This window comes from Malaclemys terrapin, chromosome 2 (assembly GCF_027887155.1).
Source record: "Malaclemys terrapin pileata isolate rMalTer1 chromosome 2, rMalTer1.hap1, whole genome shotgun sequence".
Lineage (NCBI taxonomy): Eukaryota > Metazoa > Chordata > Testudines > Emydidae > Malaclemys > Malaclemys terrapin.
The window spans coordinates 275,756,927-275,775,502 of NC_071506.1; positions in this window are offsets into that span (position 1 = coordinate 275,756,927).

The window sequence follows — 18,576 nt, forward strand, 5'->3', positions numbered from 1 at the left end:
GCGGATACAGACTCACATGTCTGCTACTCTTATACCAGTATTGTTCACACAACACAACTTGGACAAGTAACCTGGGAATGTTTATTAGAAAAGCCCCTTTCTTTTGCAAGTGGCGTTGCATGAGCTGAGGTTTGCACAAAGCTGGCTGTGGGAGAGGCTTAAGGGTTGCCAAAAGGGTTGGAAGCATACAGTGTAACCTGATGGAAGGATCTGTTTGGAAAATTGCTGTGCGACGATCAGTCTCTCAGTTACCCTAACAACATTTAGGTTCCTAAATCAGTGCATGGAAGCCAAATCACTGATCTTGTGCAACCTGCTTGCTAGGCATTTTAATGCAAAGAGAGGACAGCTTTAGCGATACTAGCTCTAACTGGCACTGCAGTGAGGGCTAGTGGAATGAGTAGGAAGGTAGATCATAGAATCCTAGACTATCAGGGTTGGAAGGGACCTCAGGAGGTCATCTAGTCCAACCCCCTGCTCAAAGCAGGACCAATCCCCAACTAAGTCATGCTACCAGTTGCAGAGTTCCAATCCCAGCTCTCTTGCTAAGGAGCTTTGGATAATTTTCAAAAGCCAGGGCAGGTGCCAATAGCGATTTGGGGCCCCATCCAAGGGACTCCGGTAGGATTTGGGGTGACCAAGGGATTTTTAAAGGTGGGTTTTGGACAGGCCTTGTACCCAGTGCTCTGTGGGGTTTTCAGAAGGGCCCATGCAAATTCCTTGGGTGCTCAGGTCTAGGCAGAAACATCCACTAGGTGCATATTAGCATATGTCAATCAGCAGACAGCACGCGCTAATGAGGCCTGGACATTCACTGGGGAGCTGTATGAAGGAGGGCTATTTTCAGACACATCTGGAAAGTGGCACGAATGATAGGGTTTGGGGCAGGTGTAGGCAGTGTGGGAAATGACACCAAGACCAAGGGCGGCAAGAGAAAACCAACTGTGTGGGCCCAGAAGCTAACACCATATATTAAACAAAGACACCCTCCTTCCTCCACCAAGGAAGCGTTGGTGGGAAAGTTTCTCAAGAACCTCTCTGCCAATGCAGAGAAGAGGCTGTGCGCTCAGACTGTACCTCCAGGTAGGAGCCATGGCATGAACCTGAATATGTGGTCACCCCAGGCCTGACCCCCATCCTTGCGTCTCAAGCAGCCATGGTGTCTAGGGACCAACGTGTTTTCTAACAGACTGCAGAGTGTCACCTTGATTCCTTCAGAGGGAGGGACAGTGCTGCTGTCACCTACTTCTCCTCCTCCTCCGTTCTCCTCTAACTCTCCCTCCAAAAGCAATGCACAGATTGATTATTTATTACCGTGCAAGAAAAACACAACTTAAAGCAGCGGCAAGGACCCAGCCCGTGCTCTTTGCCCTCTGCTGGATTTTCAGGTATTTTAGACTCCATGGCAGCTGAAGAGAGAGAGCAGCCCCCGGGGAGCTTCTGAGCACCTCCTACAAGTGACACGGAGGAAATCTGCATTGCAACTCAACGTCCCCCACCCCACCCCTCGTGCTAGAGTGGGACCTGCATTATCTCATAGACCACGGTGAGGTTTTCTGCTACCACCACCGCATAAGGCCTGTCGTTGACGTGGATCTCTTGGTGCCTGTTGAGGCTTGATTTGCGGGTGAAGTTCTTCCCGCATTTGGTGCACACGTGGGGCCTTTCCCCGGCGTGGCTCAGCTGGTGCCTCTTCAGGTGCCTGATGGCACTGTAGCTCTCCCCGCACTCAGTGCATATGTACGGCCCCTCCCGCATGTGGATCAGCTGGTGTCTCATGAGGTTGGCCTTCTGGCTGAAGCTCTTGCTGCACTGAGGACAGGTGTAGGGCTCCTCCCTGGTGTGGATTCTCTGGTGCGTGATCAGGGTGATCTTCTGCCGGAACCCCTTCCCGCACTCGCTGCATGCGAAGGGCCGCTCCCCCGTGTGGGTCCGGCGGTGCGTGATGAGCTGGGACTTGTCGATGAAGCTCTTCCCGCAGTCAGCGCATTTAAAGGGCCGCTCCCCCGTGTGGATCCTCTGGTGGATGATGATGTTGGACTTCTGGGTAAAGCGCTTGCCGCACTCGGCGCACTTGTACGGCCGCTCCCCCGTGTGGATCCTCTCGTGCTGGGCGAGCTGGGACCTCACAAAGAAGGTCTTCTGGCACTGGCTGCACCTGAACGGCCTCTCGTCCCGGTGGGTGCGCTGATGCTTGGTGAGGTTGCCTTTCTTGCTGAACTTCTTCCCACACTCAGAGCACACGTGAGTCCGCTTTCTCCTCAGACCTCCCCTTGGGGCGCGGAGCGCTCCCTGGTGGCTTTCCTCAACTTCCAGGCCAGGGGATGGTTCCGCTTCTGTGGTGCTTGTCTTGTGTCTTACGAGATCTCCTGTCAGATTTCCCTCACACCCCTTGGGTTCCTGTGGGCCTTGTCTCCTGAGAGGTCTCTGATGGGCTGTGAGATCTCCTGTTGCTGTTGGATTTCCCTCACACCCACTAGCTTCCTCAGGGCCCTGTCTCCTGTGAGGTCTCCGATGGGCTGTGAGATTCCCCTTCTTAACAAAGCGTTTCCCACATTTGGCATACTCATTTGCTCTCTCTCCCGGCTGCGTGGTACTTTTCTCATCTCCATCACGCTTGCCATGCCGGGCTCTCCGGTGGGCTGTCAGATCTACCATCTGATCAATGCTTTCCCCATATTTGGTGCATGGCCCCCGTCTCTCTGGTGCATCTAGTTTAAGGATTTCCATTGTACCGCTGCTCTGCTCCCAGGCTGCCCTGGCGGACCAGGCCGCTGGGCTGTTATGGAAGCTTCATTCGCAGGGAATGGGTGTGTCACATCTGTTTTCGGCTGGGTTTTGCTCTTTCTTGGCTTTATCCTGACTCATGAAGATTTTTACCTCGCCTCGGCATGCTCCCACTTCTCCTTCCTCATTTTGTTTCCTGAGGGGGCTCCCGTTTTTAGTCCTCTCCTCCGGATGCTTCTCCTTATTTGAAACCGTTGGGTTTTCATCTGCTGGATGAACAATAAAATACAATCAGGCATTAGTTCAGAGGCTGATGACAGAAGAAAGGCCATAGTCAGGGCTGTTAATTTTGGAGAAAATCTTGGAATGATCACAGCTAAGTTGAAGCCCAGGAGCTGGGGGCATTGTTATGTAAAGCTTAGAACAGGGGACTAAGTCTCAGGACTTCTGGTCCTGAGGGGGCCATCTTGGCTTGGCTTGCTTGTGATCATGGCAGTTAATTTATGCTTCAGGTATCTCTGCTTCCCCCTCTGTGAGCTAGACAACACAGACAGAGGGTGGGAGAAAGGCGAAATCGCTATCCCTATGTGGCAGATAGAGAACAGAGGCACAGAAAGATTGAAGGATGAAATCCCGGCCTGTAGCGGGGTGAACACCCACTCCAGCCCTGAAGGGGTTGCAAAAGCTCTGCAGAGGGCTGGGGCTGTGAAAGGGAGCAAAACCCTGGCTGACTGGGGGAAGTGGCTGCAGCTGGGCCACGGTCCAATCAGGCCTCAGCTGGCCCTATATAAGACGCTGGGAGCCAGGAGCTCAGGAGTCTGTTTGTAGAAGGAGAAGGACCTGGCTGCAGGGAGCTAGACACAGAGTACCTGAGTGGAGCAGGGCTGGGGAAAGGCAGAGGAGCTGGGGAGCTCCTGCCTGGAAAGCCCCAGGCTGTGGCCTAGCATAAGGCCAAGAGGTACTGGGGGTTGCAGGGGGCACCCCAAGGGGTAGGCAAAGGCAGCAGGTCCAAACCCCTTTGCCTATGATGAGTGGCTGATACTGCAGTCTGCTCTAGTGAATGGGGCTAGATGGAGACTGGGCAGTAGCCAAAACTGAGGCAAAGTGAGGATAGTGGGTTGGGGGTTCCCCAGGGAGGGGAGACCCAGATTGGTGGGGTACTGCCAGGGGGCAGCACCCCAGTTAAAGGGGCACGGGGGTCCAGAGAGGGACACGGGGCCAGAGGACAGACGGATCACCGGCCTGCAAAGGGCGCTCCTGGCTGGAAAAAGAGCTAATTCCCAGAAGTCACCAGCAGGAGGCGCCGCAGGGGTGAGTCCGCACATCTACACGACCCTACTGAAGTTAATGGGGGTTGGCTTCAATAGAGTCACGAGTCACACAGTTGGTGTGTGGCAGAACTGGGAACTGAGGCTGGAACCCCAGCCCATTACTGTAACCACAGGTCCATATTCCTCTGCCACGACATCAGTGTTTACTAGTGAAGAAAAAGTCCCTGATTCTGATTCACTTCCACCAGCAGAAATCAGGAGTAACTCCAAAGGAGGTCCTGGAGTTACACTTATGTGAAACTGATGTGAGTCCAGAATCAGCCGCAGAGAGAACAGCTTCTATTGCCTTTGGCCTACCCACCAGCCTTCCCCTTTCCCTAATTCCCATTCAAACAAGGATATTACCCATCATTATTACAATAAGGTTTGTCTTTTATTTCATTTTCAGGTGTTGGGGCTGCTTGTTTTCATAGCCTGTGTCCAGTCCTTGCTGTTCCTGCTCTGACCTGCTGATCTGATGAGAGCAGCACGAGAGATTGTAACAGAATCTGCCACATCCAGTTTTTCCTCTCTCTAGCACAAACCCTGGTACACATGGAAGTGTGCAACCAGTTACTCGTGCCAAGAAGCAACTGGGCAGTCTTCTTTGTTCACCCATTTTAAATCACATCCTTTGGAAATGGTTAAAGCCAAACTCGCGTCAAGGATGAATTTGGCCCATTGACTTTGAGGGTCTCGTTGCACTACAAAAAGAAATGGCCACTAGGCCATCTGTGTTTCAATGGAGTGGAAATAGGGTTGACTAACTATCTGAAGGAAAAGTGCTTTAAACTAGACTTGATCTGCCTATGGACTAAAACACTGTTTCCCTAACACTGCTAGAGAACCAAGAAATGCATATGCTAGAATGCAGTGCAGTGCAGATGGGCATTTAAACAGGACGGAGCACGGCCAGCCCCTAAGGTGTGGTGAGGCCACTTTGCACTGCACCTCTGATGCATTCTGGCCCTCAAACCAGTGTAGCCAGACAAGGGAGGATGAGTATGGAGGCCTGGCCAGAGGAAAGAGGGAGTGGCCTGGGTGCCGTGTTCCTTGCTGATTCCTGGCTGCATCTGGCCCCTAGGAACCAGTGGCAGCTGGTATAACGTAGATTTGCACTGCACTGAATACTTGCTCTGTCCTTTGCTCTTTGCACAACAACAACAACATGAAGACACCACAAGGGCACAGGTGGGACCCAAATAACGATTTTTACTAAATATGCCAGGCATGGCTACATACACATTGTTGCTCTGGCTGGTTTCTGGCACCTTCTAACACCGAGAACACAATCCGCGCCACTGGAGGGTTCACGCTGCCCTGCTTTTACATGCTGTAGCACTCTGGGGCCATAGTGAAGTTCCTGGGTAAAGAGTTAGGACCCAGTCCTGCAAACACACATGGCTGGTCTTAACTTTATTCCCATGAGTAGCCCCAGTGATTTCAGGATCCAGGCCTGAAGGGACAACTCGGTGACAGCTGCGGAAGAGAGCGAATGATAATGACAATCGGTAATAATTAATGAAGAATGAGGATGACTTAAAGCACAACCACGTATTGTGATGCTGGCATAAAAATTGAGTCTTGCTTTTAAATCCAAACACCTACAAACACTTTGCCTCACTGATATTGTCACAGACATAACCATTCTTCATAGTCTATATGGCTCTGATTCATTAAAGCACATGCTAAAGTTTAAAGGCTTGTTTACCTGGGGAAATTAGCAGAATGATAGCAGTATACTTACACCCTTATAGCGAGGTCAGTATAACTCCTTTTGTGGACACTCCTATTCCGGAATAAAAGTGACATTATGTCTATTGTACCAGCATAATTATATAGCTGTCGTTCTTCTGGTCAATTTCCTATATAGATAAACCCTAAGCATGTGAGCAGCTCTATTGAAGTCAATGGGACTCCTGTGCTTAATGTTAAGCATAGGCTTAAGTGCTTTTCTGGATCAGGGACCTTATGAATTCTCCAACAAATACCCATCATTAACAATAACACTTTTCATATTCAATACACTGATGATCTAGTGCAGTGGCAATGAATTTAAGATGGCAAGTTAAATAAATAGTGTAAGAGAATGTAACCGGGCTCAGTGCTGCCATCAGAGAGAAACTGCTCTGTGTCTCAGCATCAGATAACGAGCTGATGATCTAAGATAAATACACTCACACATCTACATGCGCACACACAACCAGGATATGAGCCACAACACATGGCCCCATCACGTCAGTTTGGGCCCATTATTTTCATACAGTTTTTAAAATTAAACACAGACGATTATTTTCTTTGACATGGAGCAACTTTGACGTGTCAGCTGTTAAATAAAAGGACCTTCAAACATAAAAGATTTTGGTCCCATTCTGCTCATCAGCAAATATCCCTGTATATCTTGTAAATTCATCAGCTGTGAACATATTGTCCCCAGTGCTTGGGTTTAAAGAAACAAGCAGGTGGCACCCAAAAGAATACATAGTTGATTCTGATCAAAGAGGGAGCGTTAACATCAATAACTGCTAGAAATATAATATTAAGTTGATCAGAAATTTTTCCACCTATGAAACAATCTTTCATAGAATAGAATATCAGAGTTGGAAGGGACCTCAGGAGGTCATCTAGTCCAACCCACTGCTCAAAGCAGGGCTAATCCCCAGACAGATTTTTACCCCAGTTCCCTAAATGGCCCCCTCAAGGTTTGAGCTCACAACTCTGGGTTTAGTAAGCCAATGCTCAAACCACTGAGCTATCCCTCCCTGCTTCATCCTAGTTTTTTCAGTCTCTAGTGATGAAACTTGGCCCATATACACATACAAAAAACATTCACTGATGCTATCTTAGCTGTGGGAAAACATCCCCGACAGGCATTTACCTTTTGTTCTCTAAGAATTAGTCAGATGAGGATTTTTCAGTCAGAGGTAACTTGGCAACTAACGCAGAGTCCAGACCTCTCGCTTTTTGTCACCCAAACACACTGTGGCTCTGCCCATCAGTTATTCTCCTCCAAATGTCTGCTGTGCTGACTCACAGGAAGTCTGTGTCAGGGCTCTAAAAGCTACCGGGGAAAGGGTAAAACACAAGGCAGAGAAACAAAGCCGGGAGAGAGAAAGAGGCTGGGAAATGCTGGTGGAGTTGGAAAACAGCTGGCATACGGGCAGAGCCGACGCACCCTGGCATTGCCAGCCCCATCCGTTCTCCTGAGGATGCCATCAACATTAGCTCACCCTGGGCATTAGCTGCACCGCTCCTATTCTAGGGGATTTGCAGTGCCTTGCTGGGAGTTGTAGTCCTCCTGAGTGAGCAGCAAACAATGACTAATGTTTCTTTTTAAAATGAGTCGCCTGCTTTGAATACAGCTATTAGTCCCTTGGGCGGAACATTTAGCACGACCTCACAGGAGTGGTAATTAAGAGCAACTGCTGCAGAGATTTGGGAGAATTTTTTCCAGGAACACTTTCCCTTTATTCTGGGGGCATGTGGCAAGGCAGCGAGGCAGAGGAGTTGGTCAGGCTGCATGTGGTTGACCTGTACATGGAAGATGCACCACGCTGTGTAATAAACAAAGTCCTGGTCCAGCTACTTAATCGTGCCAACAAACTTTGATTTTCATCTTCTCCTTAATTCTTATGTTACTGCTGTTAGGGCTATCTGCTGGGAGGTTCATCAGAAACAAAATATTGGGACTAACACTCCTAGCTTGGGACAGAATCGGTGTTCTTGTTGTTGTCAGCTTGGAGGGCAGAGCTGATCAGCCAGCTTGCAAGTTAGTGTGACAAACGCAGAGACACAATTTGCAGGCCCTTTGTGCCTGCCGGGGTGTGCAGAAGCCATCCCTAGCCTGGCAGGAAGGAGTTAATACTTTTGGCCTGGGAAGAGCGGCAGCTGGTTGCAATCAGTGCAAGGGCATTTAGGAGTGGCCAGGGGCCTGCCTGTGGGGACTAGCTAAAGCAGGGGAGGGTGGTGCCGCACTGCAGGGCAGCAGAAAGCTGAACTGGCAGGGAAAGCCATAGTAGACAAGGCTTTGGTGTGAGGACAGGGAAAGCCAAGGGGATTGTGATGAGCCAGGGAAGAGAGATCAGTTAGAGGCTCTGGTGGGACGAGCTGGTGAATTCTGGAGGCTGCGAAGTCTCAGGGAGAGCCGGGATGCGAGGGTGGAGGGTGAATGCTCCCTATGGGGGCATGACCCTGGGAGGGGAGCTGCTCATTTGACACGCAGCCACTGTGTGGAGATGGCTTTCCTCAAAGAAGGGAAACTGAGGCACAGCAGTGTAGCCAGGAAGGGAGTCCCAGCAAAACAGGAAAACAACTGCCCCCCTGCAAATCTCAGCAGCACACAGTACAGGTGCACAATGGAAACAGAATGGACGTACTGGGCTACACATAATGAATTGCTGCACAGTTCATGATAATATTTGAATGCTGGGTTTGAAAGAGTGAGACAGTGTGTTTGAGAGAGAGGGGTCAGGGAGGGGACGAGATGAGAGAGGAACCCCCTTATGGGCAACAGTTAAAACGCTGGAAAATATTCCACCAACTTCCCTAACTCACACACCAGGTAATCCTATATGGGAGGAACAATTCATTATATTAATAATAAACGTAGTAGGTTTAGTGCATGTATTTTACACATAAGGTGTATTACGTATCTGTTTGGAGGGATGGAATGAAAATTGCCCGTGTGTGTATATGTATATTGAGCTGGTTAGAAAATAGCTTCTCTCTTTCTCCCCCCTTTGGTATAATTTTGACTTTTCATTGAAAAAACAAAACCACGAAAACCACAGGAAAGTTCAGTGGTAAGATTGTTGTTCAGCCCTAATATCTCTCGCACACATTTTCAATCTGTACCCCAAAATCTTCTCAATGACGTTGGAGTGGGAGAAGATTTTGGGGGTACAGATTGAAAATGCGTGCGAGAGATATTAGGGCTTCAATGAAACTTTTTGATGCTTCCGAGACGGCATTTCAAAATGAATGGTAGTGTTTCCTTTCAAAATGCCCATTTAAAATGAAATATTCTGAATTGATACTTTATTTCAGTTGAAAATGCTGAAATGTTGCATTTTGAGGCTTCCAAACTGAATTTTTTTGGAACGTTTCATTCTGTGACAATGTGATATTTTGGCTCTTCATCCCAATTCAGGATGAAAACAAATGTTGTAAGAGCAGCATTTTCCCTGGGATAGAAATTTTTTGACCAGCTCTATCATTACGCTCCTGGGTAGTCCCACTGATTTCACTGGGTTGAGGCCTATGAGTTGTCCCTGTATCCAGAGAGTTATATATTCCAAGGCCAGAAGGGACCACTGTGGTCATCTAGTCTGACCTCCTGTATAACACAGGCCATAGAACTTCCCCACAATAATTCCTAGGGCAGATCTTTTAGGAAAACATCCAATCTTGATTTAAAAGTGGTCAGTGATGGAGACTCCATCACAACCTTTGGTAAATTGTTCCAATGGTTAATTACTCTCACTGTTAAAGTTGTCTTATGTCCAGTATGAATTTGTCTAGCGTCAACTACCAGTCATTGGATTGTGTTAGATCTTTTTCTGCTAGACTGAAGAGCCCATTATTAAATATTTGTTCCCATATAGATACTTATAGACTGTGATCAAGTCATCTCTTAATCTTCTCTTGGATAGACTCAAATAACTCAATCACGATAGGGCATGTTTTCTAATCCTTTAAACATGTTTGTGGCTCTTCTCTGAACCCTCTCAAATTTGTCAACTTCCTTCTTGAATTGTGGGCACCAGAACTGGACACTATTCCAGCACCTGTGCCAAATACAGAAGTGAATTAACCTCTCGACTCCTACTCGAGTTTCCCCTGTTTATGCATCCCGGGATCACATTAGCTCCTTTGGTCACCATGTTGCATTGGGAGCTCATGTTCAGCTGAAAAGGACCCAGGGATTACAGTGGACAAGAAGCTGGATATGAGTCAGCAGCGTGCCCTTGTTGCCAAGAAGGCTAACGCATACTGGGCTGTATTAGTAGGAGCACTGCCAGCAGATCGAGGGGCATGATCATTCCCCTCTATTCAGCACTGGTGAGGCCACACCTGGAGTACTGCGTCCAGTTTTGGTCCCCCCACTACAGAAGGGATGTGGACAAATTGGAGAAAGTCCAGCAGAGGGTAAGGAAAATGATTAGGGGGCTGGGGCACATGACTTACGAGGAGAGGCTGAGGGAACTGGGGTTATTTAGTCTGCAGAAGAGAAGAGTGAGGGGGGATTTGATAGCAGCCTTCAACTACCTGAAGGGGGGTTCCAAAGAGGATGGAGCTAGGCTGTCCTCAGTGGTGGCAGATGACAAAACAAGAAGCAATAGTCTCAAGTTGCAGTGCAAGAAGTCTAGGTTGGATATTAGGAAAAAACTATTTCACTAGGAGGGTGGTGAAGCACTGGAATGGGTTACCTAGGGGGGTGGTGGTATCTCCATCCTTAGAGGTTTTTAAGGCCCAGCTTGACAAAGCCCTGGTTGGGATGATTTAGTTGGTGTTGGTCCTGCTTTGAGCAGGGGATTGGACTAGATCAGTGGTTCCCAAACTTTAACAACCTGTGAACCTCTTTCACAAAAATGTCAAGTCTCGCGAACCCCCTCCTAAAAATGAATATTTCCAGGGATTTTCTCCTTTACCTGAGTATAAATTATAAAAGCAGTGATCTTGGAAATACACAATTTGTTTTTATGACATGATTATTACACACTATTTATTATTAATTATTATTTATCATTACAGTATTTTTATTACATTGTGAAAACGGCAACACTCTTCCAAGATCTCACTTTCATAGCTTGTATCACTTTGAATAAGCCTGTTATAAGACAAGGTTCCTATGTTTCATCAAGGAGTATCAGATGTGAAACAGCAGGAAAGTATTTAAGAAGTCAACTCAAAGAGTTCCTCCTACACAAGCATTCAGGTCTTGAGCAGTCCAGGCAAACAACGCAGTTACAACAAAGCTTAAACTTGTTCTTCATAATAATTTTTAAAAACAACACTAGCTGCCTATTTCATTTTAAAAACAGCAAAAAATATCCACCTCCCTTTCCATTTCTTATAAGGAGTCTTGAAGTTTAAATCTCCTCAGTGTGATAGATAGGCTTGCTTTGATCTGCTTAGCTCTTGGAAATCCAGGGGCTCTGGGCTGCTGGCCCAGTGCTGCCCAGGATTTTTAGGGACAGCTCTGTCCGCCATTAGGGATTTCTTTCCCGAGAACCCCCTGTAACATTTTGTGAACCCCCAGGGGTTCACGAACCCCAGTTTTGGAATCACTGGACTAGATGACCTCCTGAGGTCTCTTCCAATCCTAATATTCTATGATTCTGTGATTATCCACCATGACCCTCAAATCTTTTTCATCATCACTGCTTACCAGGAGAGAGTTCCCCCATCCTGTAAGGATGGCCCACATTCGTTGTTCCTAGCTAGAGACATTTCTATTTAGTCATATTAAAATGCATACTGTTTGCTTGTGCCCAGTTTACCAAGCAATCAAGATCGCTTTTCATTATTTACCATTCCCCCAATTTTTATATCCTCTGAAAACTTCATCAGTGATGAATTTATGTTTAATTCCAGCTCATTGATAAAAATGTTAAATAGCGTAGGGCCAAAAACCGATCACTGCGGGACCCCACTGGAAACAGGCCCACTTGATGATGATTCCCCATTTACAATTTCATTTTGAGACCTATCAATTAGCCAGTCTTTAATCCATTGAATGTGTGACATGTTAATTTTACATTGTATTGACACCATATTTAAGCAGCAGATGCTGAGAGAAATATGTTACATTTTATTATAGGACTTCAGGAAAACCTCACAGATGCAAAATATCAATGCCCTGTGGAGGTCCCTAGTTCTGTGCTGGGTCTGGGTTATCTGGTTCATATGCAATGGAAATCATGGCACAGTGCAATTCCACACTGAGTAGCTTGCTGCTTTGCTGAGAGCCCAAAGGGGGGATGTCCGTTGCAGAGATCTCTGCTACAACCCATCCTTACTCCCTGGGAGGGATCTCACTGGAGCAGCCGGGCTCTGCAGGACATCAGAAGCAACGGCAATGATCTTTGCCATGACCACTTGATACTGCACGCGTGGACCTCTTGGTGCCTGTTGAAGCTCGATTTCTGAGTGGCGTTCCTCCCACGCGCCAGACCTATGTGAGGCCTCACCCCTCTGTTGGGCTGCTGGGGCATCTTTAGACTCCCCACGGGGCCCCGTGCATATGAACAGCCTCCGCCCTAGTATGGAGCCTCTGATCATCTCTTGACTGAAGCTCTTCCCTCACTCGGCAGCTGGGAGTGGCCGTTTGCCCATGCAGCCCTTTTGGGGTGCCATGAGCTGTGAGCCCCTCCCACACTGAAGACAGGCAAAGGGCCTCTCCTGGGCATGGCTGCGCTGGGGTGATGATCATTTTTCTGGTTGAAGCTCTTCTCTCACATGTTGCACCAATCGGGTGTCTCGTCCGTGTGGATCTGCTGGCATATCACGAGCCGCGACCGCTCAACGAAGCCTTCGCTGCAGGCGCTGCCTTCATGGGGCCTGTCCTGCCCGTGGATCAGCGCATGTCTGGTGAGGTGAACTTCTCCCCATGCTGGTGCACGTGTACACCCTCTTCCCCATCTGGGCTTTCTTCCAGGTCTAATGACTTCCTCTGAGAGCCAGCCCTTCCCCGTTCTCGGCCAGTGATTTTCCCAGTGCACCGCTTATTGGCTGAGCTACCCCTTGACCCGAGTGACCTCCACAGTCCCTGCTCTCATGTGGCCTCCTGGCTGGGCGAGCTGTCTGGTGGGCTGGGAGGTTTCCAGCCGTCTGGAACCAATCCTCGTGCTCAGTGCATACATAGGAGCCTCCTGCTGGGCGGATTCCTGCTATGATGGGACTGAAGTTGTTCCCAGTGCTGTGGGTCTCACCCTCACCGAGCTGAGCCCTCTGGGGCACCATACTCCTCATCACACCAAGGCTTACTTGCTGTCCATCATGTGCATCCAGACCCTCTTTTATGTTGGTGCGGCCTCTTTCTCATGGCAGTCCCGGGTGCATCTTGAGGGTTTTTTTATGTGGGAAGCTTTTGCTTTACCTGGGGCACATGTAGGTCTGTTCGTCCTGGTGTATCCTCTGGAGCATGGCCAAGGAGACCTTAACAAACCACTTCCCACACTGGCTGCTGCACTTATGGGGGAGTCTCCTGCAGGTAGACCAGCCGGTGTGTCTTAGGGGTCTTTTTGTGCACAAAGCACTGCCTGCAGGCATAGGGCCTCTGGCCTGTGTGGCTCCTCTGGTGCATCGTGAAGTTCTCCTTCCAGGTGAAGCTGTTCCCACACTGGGCACAGACTAACAGCTGCTTGCCCGTGTAGCTCCTCCTGTGTGTGGCCACGCTCCTGTCGGTGATGCCGCTCTTCCCGCAGGCAGTGCAGATGTAGGGCCCTGCCTGGGAGTGGATCTTCTGGTGGGTGACCAGAGTGATCTTCTGGCTGAAGATTTGTACAGTCTCTGTGAGGTGGGTGCTAGAGAGCTCTCCATGGTAACGACTCTTCTCACATCCGGCCCAGGCTTATTCCAATCCTTGCTGCTGAGTTTGGCATCACTCCTATCACTCCTCCCCCAGCCTGGTGTGTTTCCTTCCTTCGCGGTTTTCCCTGAGCCAAGGGGAAGTTGCAGTTGGTTTGTTAAACCAAACCCTTGGAAGCATTGTCTTTGCTCTCTTTAATTTATGGCCTGGTCCTTCCTTGGGCGGTTCCTGTTTTGTTCCTCTTTGTTCATGCCACAGTCACAGGCTGCACAGAAAAGGAAATCCTGGCGTTAGTTCAAAGGCTGGTGCCTGGCATGATCACTACACAGGGATTTTCAAAAGCACTGAGCATTGGCGTTACTCTGCGCCCCTTGCAGTTGATGGGGGAACTCCCGCTGACTCCCCTGGGAGCAGCGTAAGGCCGGCGCTGAAGGCTATTGAAAATCCCACCCTAAATCCTACCCCATCAGATTTTAGTAGGGGAGGTTCTGATGCTTTTCGGGCCGCCGAGGGTTTGTGAGTCACCTTGTTGCCACCGGCCTGCGGCGTGAGGGAGTCTTGCCTATGTCAGTTGGGCGTTAGCTCCCTAAAACAACCGGCCCATCAGCTACTCAGGCACTCATCTCCAGCATTGCTTTGCACCCCTGGAGATGCACCCCTGTCCCTGAATCCCTTCAAAGTGTCCCCCCGTGGTGTCCAGCCACTGGATACCCACAGAAATCCCAGATCCTCCATTCCCAGAATGTATCCCAGTTAACCAGCACTTGAGTGATAGTAAAACATAAGGGAATTTACTGAAGAAAGAACAGAGATTCAAACAGAAACAAGTAATGGAAACAAATGGTTACATACGAAACAAAACCATCAAACGCGAATTAGGGCCTGCGTTTATGACTTGTCACCTTTTCTGTCTAATAAAGTAGATTCCCACCACAAAGCCTCTTGCAGCGTTAGCTGCCCCCAAGAAGCTAGGGACCAGTCTTGCATGACACACCACCGCACATCAAGGTACCTCCTCAGTGAATGGGTCCAGAGGGTCTTCCTCCACCCTGCAATATACTGAATCTGCCTCTTGTCTTTATTCACCGAGATCTCCTCAGTGCCCTGTCCTTCCAGGTCACTGCCAAGTGGTTTCCATGTTTATAGTTTGTCTTTGATGTTTTTTTGCTGGCTCTTTTGGGTTGGTGCAATGGTGGATAATGGAGCAATACCTGACATAACTGGCTAGCCAGGGAAAGGTGATAACTCCCTCCGGCTTGCATAGGCCATCACCAAAGCCTACAATTCCCTGGTGACTCACTTTCACACCAAGACCATAAGGGCATCATTTTCAATGTAGTTACGTTGTTCCTTAAATATTACACCGCCACATATCTTGTGATAATTATGAGCATTGATAAGTTACAAAAGTTACAAGCTTTTATATATATATATATATATAGAGAGAGAGAGAGAGAGAGAGAGAGAGAGAGATACCTATCTCATAGAACTAGAAGGAACCCTGAAGGGTCATTGAGTCCAGCCCCCTGCCTTCACTAGCAGGACCAAGTACTGATTTTGCCCCAGATCCTTAAGTGGCCCCTCAAGGGCTGAATTTACAACCCTGGGTTTAGCAGATCAATGCGCAAACCACTGAGCTATCCCTCCCCCTAAGAGACCTCCCATGCTACCCTTTATGGATAAATACCGTGAAAACGGAGTATTGGGTGTAGTGAGATTGTCAGGTCTTGGACAGGAGTCACTTATAAAGAACAGTGAAACCTGTGGCAGTTGGCCCCAGTAGGCCTCTGTGTCTGTGTCAGTCTGGGCTGACAAGGATTAAACACAGTCACCATCTAATGTCTATTCTGAGGCCTGATTGGGGCCTGGGTGATCTGAATCAAGTTCTCAGTGGATAGGAATCCACCTTTCTCTCTCTTTTCTCTCCCACCCCCCGTCAGGGCTATCGATCAGCTACTTTCCCACCACACACAAAACACATTACAAATGTAAGAGGGGAAAAATACTTTTGAGATATTTACAAATGAAAGTCTGCGTGAAGGAGAGTGAGACCCTTTCTAAATGTAATGTCTGGCCAGGTACGTAATACGCCATTCGGGCCAGGGCCGTCTCCAGGGTTTTTGCCGCCCCAAGCAGCAAAAAGAGAAAAAAAAAAAAAAGCCACAATCGCAATCTGCGGCACTTCGGTGGCAGCTCTACCGCTGCCGCTTCAGTCTTTGGCAGCAATTCGGCTGCTGGTCCTTCGCTCCAAGAGGGAGTGAGGGACCCGCCACTGAATTGCCGCCGAAGAGCCAGACGTGCCGCCCCTCTCCGTTGGCTGCCCCAAGCACCTGCTTGCTGGGCTGGTGCCTGGAGCCGGCCCTGATTCGGGCAACAGGAGTGCTGGTGCCATTGCACCAACTAGAGTGTTCATATTGATGGGGTGTGAACAGCAGCGTGGGGAACATTACACTCTGGAAGCAATGGTGGTGGGTCATGCCATTAATTTATTCCTCCCTGGAGTGCTGGGGTTTTATATTTAGTCTGGGATTTTCCAAGGAAATCAGGCATTGTCCTCCTAGAAAAATGCAGGCATAGATTCATAGACTCTAGGACTGGAAGGGACCACGAGAGGTCATCAAGTCCAGTCCCCTGCCCTCATGGCAGGACCAAATACTGTCTAGACCATCCCTGATAGACATTTAGCTAACCTACTCTTAAATATCTCCAGAGATGGAGATTCCACAACCTCCCTAGGCAATTTATTCCAATGTTTAACCACCCTGACAGTTAGGAACTTTTTCCTAATGTCCAACCTAGACCTCCCTTGCTGCAGTTTAAGCCCATTGCTTCTTGTTCTATCCTTAGAGGCTAAGATGAACAAGTTTTCTCCCTCCTCCTTATGACACCCTTTTAGATACCTGAAAACTGCTATCATGTCCCCTCTCAGTCTTCTCTTTTCCAAACTAAACAAACCCAATTCTTTCAGCCTTCCTTCATAGGTCATATTCTCAAGACCTTTGATCATTCTTGTTGCTCTTCTCTGGACCCTCTCCAATTTCTCCACATCTTTCTTGAGGCATCTAAATACCTTCGCCAAAAAATAAATATCAAAAAAGTCAAGTTAAGGAAAGGACAAAAGCTGGGTGCAGATAAATCCCTGGGGGCTGAATTATGCAGCCATCACGTCTTCAGATGCTGTGTATAAATACTGCTCAAGGCAGAGCATGTTTGTTTGGCTGATGGCTAGAGGACGGAACTAAGAGAGATGAACCAAGACTGCAGTTCCGATTCTACCATGCTGACTACTTGTTTGAGTATGGATGTGTTTCGTCCCCTCTCTCTGTGGCTCAATTTATTATCCATATGGAAAACGGGCATAATAATTTTCTGCCCGTTGGAGAGCTTAATGCATTAATGTTAAAGGCGCTCCCGGAAAGGGGCCTAGAAGTGCAAAGTGTTGTTGCATGTAGCTTGCAAGCTCTGTGGGCCAGGGACTGTCTTTTGGGTCTGTGTTTGTACAACGCTTAGCACAGTGGGGTCCTCATCCGTGACTGGGGCTCCTGGGTGCTACGGTTAGGATCGCCTCTCCAATCTGCTTCCTTTTTTATAGCCTCCAAAATTCTAAAGTCTGATTGCACGTGGACTCCATTCCGGCAGTGATTTGTAATAGGTTTTACTCCAATGCTTTAACCCACTGGAAATAAGATGAACATTTTTCTCAGGGCGGGTAGTTAACCATTGGCCCAAGGGCTGCAGTAATGTCACCCTCACTTGGAGTCTATAAATCAAGGTGGGATGGAGGTCTTTCTAAAAGATACACTCTAGTTCAATCACAGAGAGTTGGGCTAGGTGAAGGGACCGCGGGGTGAAATTCTATGGCATGTTGTGATGGGGCATGTGCCCCACACTGGCCCTGGAGGGGTTACTATAGGTAAGAGAGAGGCCAATTAGCCATAGGCTGCACCCTCGGGGAGCTAAGACACAATGAGGCTTAATTGGGGATGAAGCTCACCTGGGCAGAATCAGGCAGGGCATCTAAAAATAGAGCCCTGCAAATCCAAGGGCATCTGTTTTATATCTGTGGACCATTTTTGTGGATAAGAGCCAGGTGGGCAGCTGTTAGGAACCGCGGCGTGGACCCTCCACCTGTCCTGGGTGGGAGGTCTGGGGGCCAGGGACACGGGCCGGGGGGTGCTCGGGACCCCCATCCAGGGCAGGTGGAGGGTCGGCTGTGGCTCCCCAGAGTTGCCCACCCGGCCCTTATCGTGGCTGGGCCGTGGCACCGACATCCTCCACCCCCCACCCCTGGTCGGCGCTGGAGAGCCGCGCTGGCAACTGTGGGGAGCCTAGGCCCCTCCACCTGCCCTGCGTGGGGGGCCTGAGCAGCCCCCCAGGAAGCTCCATGGGTCACCCCCCACACCCTGGCTAGGCCAGCATGGAGCCCAGTCAGGGAGCCGCAGCGGACCCTCCATCTGCCCCCGGCCATATCCCCGTCCCCCCAGACTCCCCGCCTCGCCGAGGGCAAGTGGAGGGTCCACGACTCTGTGCGGGCTCCCCACAGCTACCCACGCAGCTCTCCCTGACCGGGCTCTGGTGTGGGGTGCCTTGGAGCCTCAGCCTGGCCACGGTAAGTAGAGCCCTGCAAATCTGCAGATATCCGCAGACAATTTTTGCAGCTCACAGATCGGATGCGGATACACATTTTTATATCCATGCGGGGCTCTATCTATATAAAGCCAGGGAGTTGGCAACAGAGAGCAGGCCTGTAGTTGCACTTCCTGATACTAGGCTGGAGAGTAGGTGCCTAGAATAGGCAGTGTAGGAAGCAGTCCAGGGAAGGAGCAGTGAGGGCTGAGGGAATAAAGCCCTGAGCTGCTGGGTCGAGGGTCCCTGAGTTGGAACCCAGTGCAGAGGGCAGGCCTGGGTTCCCCTACCAGCCACTGTGGGACTGGCACACTAGGGGCAGCCTATTTGGGGACTGCCGGGGACAGTTTGGAAGGAGACTTTGATAACACCCCAGACGTG